This window comes from Rhinoderma darwinii, chromosome 3 (assembly GCF_050947455.1).
Source record: "Rhinoderma darwinii isolate aRhiDar2 chromosome 3, aRhiDar2.hap1, whole genome shotgun sequence".
In the NCBI taxonomy this organism is placed as follows: Eukaryota; Metazoa; Chordata; class Amphibia; order Anura; family Rhinodermatidae; genus Rhinoderma; species Rhinoderma darwinii.
Window position 1 is genome coordinate 360,811,221 of NC_134689.1, and position 6,021 is coordinate 360,817,241.

Sequence of the window (6,021 nt, forward strand, 5' to 3'; positions counted from 1 at the left end):
TTGCATGTACCCTAAAATGGTACCAATGAAAAAAATAGATTGTCCCGCAACTAATAAACCCTCACACGGTTCCGGTGGAGAAAAAATAAAAATGTTCTGGCTCCCAGAATATGGCGATGCAAAATGTGCAGTGTTCTAAAAGCGGATAAGATCGGGCGCCATTTATCAGTGCGACACCGGCCACATATCTGCGTATTATTATTTATTTACTGCATTATTATACCCTCTTATTATACCCTGATGTACCCCGCACAGATAACATGTACCCTGATGTACTCCGCACAGATTACATATGCCCCCCACATTATAAACTGAAATACAAGTAAAACCCCAAACAGAACTATTACCAAGCAAAATCTGCGCTCCAAAAGCCAAATGCCTGTCCCTCCCTTCTGAGCCCTACAGCGTGCCCAAACAGCAGTTTATGTCCACCGATATGGCATCGCCATACCCAGGAGAACCCAATTAATATTTTATGTGGTATTTGTCTTCAGTGGCACAAACAGGGCACAACATATTGTGCACTAAAATGGCATATCAGTGGAAAATTTTAATTTTCACTCCGCACCATCCGTTGCACATTAACCCCTTCGCACACCACGACTTAATAGCATGTCGTGGGGGGGGGGGGGGGAGGATATATGTAGAAGGGCTCAGGTGCTGAGCCCGTGCCATACATTGCGGGTGTCAGCTGTGTATTACAGCTGACACCCGGGACTAACGGACAGTATTGCAGTGTATTGTACCAGTGATCCAATGATCGCTGGTTCAAATCCCCTAGGGGGACTAATAAAATGAGTAAAAAACAAAAGTAAATAAAGTTATTAGTAAAAAAAATTAAATAGATATTTAAAGTCCAAAAGAAAGCCCTTTTCCTATTTTTTCGCTAAAGTAATGTAAAAAATAAAAATAATACACAAAATTGGTATCGCTGCGTCTGTAAAAGTCTGAAGTATTATAATATACCATTATTTAACTCACACGGTGAACGCCATAAATAATAAATTTAAAACGCCAAAATCGTTTTTTTGGTCACCTTAGCTCTTAAAAAAATGTTAATAAAAAGTGCTCAAAAAGTTGCATGTACCAAAAAATGGTACCAATAAAAACTACAGCTCGTCCCGCAAAAAAGAATCCCTCACACCACTCAATCAACTAAAAAATAAAAAAAGTGATGCCTCTCGGAATGTGGTGTAACAAAGTAATACATTTTTTTAAGAAATCGTTTTTACTTTGTATAAGTAGTAAAATATAAAAAAATATATATCAATTTGGTATCACCGTAATTGTATTGAGCCGAAGAAAAAATTTAAGTTGGTAGTTTTTACTGCAGGGTGAAAGCAGTTTTTTCCAGTTTCAGCCTGCAAAGAATTTTATTTCAGTTTTCCAGTACATTAAATGGTACTTAATGGTGTCAATAGAAACTACAAGAAATAAGCCCTCAAAGTTCTAAAGTCCTAAGCCTTGTAACGTCCTGGAAAAATTAAAGAATGTTCAAAAAACTATGCAAACATAAAGTAGACATATGGGAAATGTTAACTAGTGACTATTTTGTGTGGTATTACTATCTGTCTTATAAGAAAATACAATTAAATTTAGAAAAATGTTAATTTTTGCAATTTTTCTAAATTTTGTTGTTTTTCACACATAAATATTGAATTTATTGACCAAATTTTTTTTACTAACATAAAGTACAATATGTCACGAGAAAACAATCTCAGAATCCGTTGGATAGGGGAAAGCATTCCCAAGTTATTACTACATAAGACACGTCAGATTTGAAAAAATCGGATTCGCCCTCAAGGCCAAGACAGGCTCAGTCCTGAAGGGGTTAATATCTTTATATTTATGAACCTAAATTGCTCAACATGGATGGACAGTTGCAGCTGTAAAACAGCCTACAGAGGGGGGAAGGCTATTCTATTCTAAGGGTATGTTCACACGGCAGCCTCCGTTACGGCTGAAATTACGGAGCTGTTTTCAGGAGAAAACAGCTCCGGAATTTCAGACGTAATGGCATGTGCAGGCGTTTTTCGCTGCGTCCATTACGGACATAATTGGAGCTGTTTTTCCATGGAGTCAAGGGAAAACGGCTCCAATTACGTCTTAAGAAGTGACAGTCACTTCTTTGACGCGGGCGTCTTTTTTACGCGCCGTCTTTTGACAGCAGCGCGTAAAAAAAATGACCGTCGGCACAGAATATCGTAAAACCCATTCAAATGAATGGGCAGATTTTTGCAGACGCTTTGGAGCCGTATTTTCGGACGTAATTCGAGGCTGAAACACCCGAATTACGTCCGTAAATAAGGTGTGCGAACCCAGCCTTAGCCTTCTGGTTTATGACTTTGCTATGGCCGGAGAAACCTTCCTTAAAAAACAGGATTTGTCCTATATTTTTATTTTATGGAAGAATTTATATCAAAGGTGAACCTGTTGCTCCTTAATGAAAGGGCGGTTTTTATTAAACGCGCATGAGTATGTTTTTGTATTTGTTGAAAATGTTCAATAAAAATTATTTGATTTAAAAAAAAAAACACAAACTGGCACCGACGGAAACCAGAGGACTCCGCTATTGATTCCTTTGTTAAAACGGAAACCTGCCGGAATGGTCACGAACGGAAACGATTAGCGATGTTTTCATCACTATTGATATCAATGGTGACTGAAAAGGAAGCTGTGGTTTCACTTTCACTTTCTGTTGGGGGGTTCATCCAACAAAAACCTCAGACGGAACCCCGGAACGGAAAGCGAACGGTGATGTGAACAGGCCCTCAATTGTATCAGCATCAGTTTTTTTGTCTCTCAAGTGATTAGAACTGGTGCAAAAACTGATGCAAAAATTTATCAGTTGCCATCAGTTTTTACCATCTGTTTTTACCATCAGTTTTTACCACAGTGGTCCACCAAGAAGATAGTCTAGAGTCTGAAAATGTGCCAATTTTATAAGAGTGGTGCATAGTTTCTGATAGATTGGATACATGATAGATTAGATACTTGTTGTGTACCATGTCAGGGCTCTCCTTCTCTGTTCCGTCCTTGGCGCTACACTGAGGTCTGACATATACACCGTGTTCCAAATTATTATGCACATTGGATTTAAGTGTCATAAACATTTAATTATTAGTTTTTCAATGAAACTCATGGATGGTATTGTGTCTTAGGGCTCTTTGGATCATTGTAATCAATCTGTGATAATTAGTTTGCCAGGTGTGCCCAATCAATGGAGAACTACTTAAGAAGGACGTTCCACATTATTAAGCAGGCCACAGGTTTCAAGCAATATGGGAAAGAAAAAGGATCTCTCTGCTGCCGAAAAGCGTGAAATAGTGCAATACCTTGGACAAGGTATGAAAATATTGGATATTTCAAGCAAACGTAAGTGTGATCATCGTACTGTGAAAAGATTTGTGGCTGATTCAGAGCACAGACGGGTTAGTTCAGATAAAGGCATAATGAGGAAGGTTTCTGCCAGACAAATTAATAGGATTAGGAGAGCAGCTGCTAAAATGCCATTGCAAAGCAGCAAACAGGTATTTGAAGCCGCTGGTGCCTCTGGAGTCCCGTGAACCTCAAGGTGTAGGATCCTCCAGAGGTTTGCAAGTGTGCATTAAGCTATTATTCGGCCACCCCTAAACAATGCTCACAAGCAGAAACGGTTGCAGTGGGCTCAGAAATACATGAAGACTAATTTTCAAACCGTGTTGTTTACTGATGAGTGCCGTGCAACCCTGGCTGGTCCAGATGGATGGAGTAGTGGATGGTTGGTGAATGGCCACCATGTCCCAACAAGGCTGCGACGTCAGCAAGGAGGTGGCGGAGTCATGTTTTGGGCTGGAATCATGGGGAGAGAGCTGGTAGGCCCCTTTAGGGTCCCTGACGGTGTGCAAATTACCTCTGAAAAGTACGTAGAGTTTATGACTGACCACTTTCTTCCGTGGTACAAAAAGAAGAACCGTGCCTTCCGTAGCAAAATTATCTTCATGCATGACAATGCACCATCTCATGCTGCAAAGAATACCTCTGTGTCATTGGCTGCTATGAGCATAAAAGGAGAGAAACTCATGGTGTGGCCCCCATGTTCCCCTGACCTCAACGCTATTGAGAACCTTTGGAGCATCCTCAAGCAAAATATCTATGAGGGTGGGAGGGAGTTCACATCAAAACAGAAACTCTGGGACGTTATTCTGACATCCTGCAAAGATATTCAAGCAGAAACTGTCCAAATACTCACAAATTCAATGGATGCAAGAATTGTGAAGGTGATATCAGAGAAGGGGTCCTATGTTAACATGTAACTTGGCCTGTTAAGATTTTTTTGATTGAAAGTGCTTTTGATTTCTGTAAATATGACCTCCTGATGCTACAAATTCAACAAATTACCATTTTAGTTCTCTTTACAACCTTTAAAATGTTTTGATCTCTGTTGTGCATAATAATTTGAAACAGTGCATTTTGAGTTTTTTACTTCTAAAAAAAAATCTGTTATCATTAGGAGATTTGTTCAATAAAATTTGCATTATACTTCAAGGGTTGATGGCTTGAAGATTATACTGACTGTCATTTGCATCGACTATTTAGGAAAATCAGCGAAAAATAACATTTGCATAATAATTTGGAACGCGGTGTACATTGTAATGAACACCTATATAAGAAATCACACATGAACCATTATTAGCGAAAAATAGACAATATTTTATTGAATGACAAAATCATTAAAAATAAGTACATTGGCAGTAACATTACCCATAGAAAAAGTATCCCCACAGCCTCTATAGTAATGTGCAAATAGTGCATGCAAAGACTGGTACATAAGTAATACGATGAATATGGATAGGAACCATCCAAAGCAAAGTAACTTAAAAAAACAGACAGCAGAAAGGCATACAGACCAGAACTATGGGGGGGGGGGGGGGGATCAACCCCAACACGTGTTTCGCACGTAGCTTCTTCCGGGGGCTATATCATGTGCCAATTTTATAAGAGTGGTGCATAGTTTGTGATAGATTAGATACTTGTTGTGTACCATGTCAGGGCTCCCCTTCTCTGCTCCGACCTTGGCGCTACACTGAGGTCTGACATATACATTGTAATGTCACGTGTGCCATATTCAGTGCAGCGCCAAGGCTGGCGCCAAGAGGGAAAACCCAGAAAGCAGCTTCTGTCCACTGATCTCAGATCAAATCTTCGAAGCAGCATGGGAGCCTGAAAAGACGCCAAAAACTAGCCATATCTTCAGGGAGTAGATCGTTTTTGGCGCCTTTACAGCTACCCAATACCACCCTGCATCTCCTACACACCCCACACCACGCAGGGATTCACACAACAGGGTTCAGGTGTCGGCTGTTAGCAACAGTCATCAAGGTCCGTTTTTGACGGCCGTTTTGCATCTGTTCCGTGTTTTCCATTTTCAACAAATTTTTTAAAATATATGAATTTCATGTGTAGATAAAGAAACAATGCCCTCTGTAGATAATACCGCACTGCCCTCTGTATATAGTGCCACACACCCCCTGTAGATGCCACTGTTCCCTCTGTAGAAAGTGCCACACGCCCTGTAGATAATACCGCACTGCCCTCTGTAGATAATGCAACAATGCCATCTGTATATAGTGCCACACACCCCCCCCGTAGATAAGGCCACGGTTCCCTCTGTAGATAGCGCCACACCCCCTGTAGATAACACCGCAGTGCCCTCTGTAGAAGATAGTGCCAAACACCCCCTGTATATAGTGCCACACATCCCCTTGTATACAGTGCCACACACCCCCTGTAGATAATGCCGCAGTGCCCTCTGTAGATAGTGCCAAACCCCCCTGTATATAGTGCCACACACTACCTGTAGCTAATGCCACAGTGCCCTCTATATATAGTGCCAGACCCCCGGTAGATAATGCCACAGTGCCCTCTTTAGATAGTGCCACACACCCCATGTATATAGTGCCACACACCCCCTGTAGATAATGCCGCAGTGCCCTCTGTAGATAGTGCCAAACCCCCCTGTATATAGTGCCACACACTACC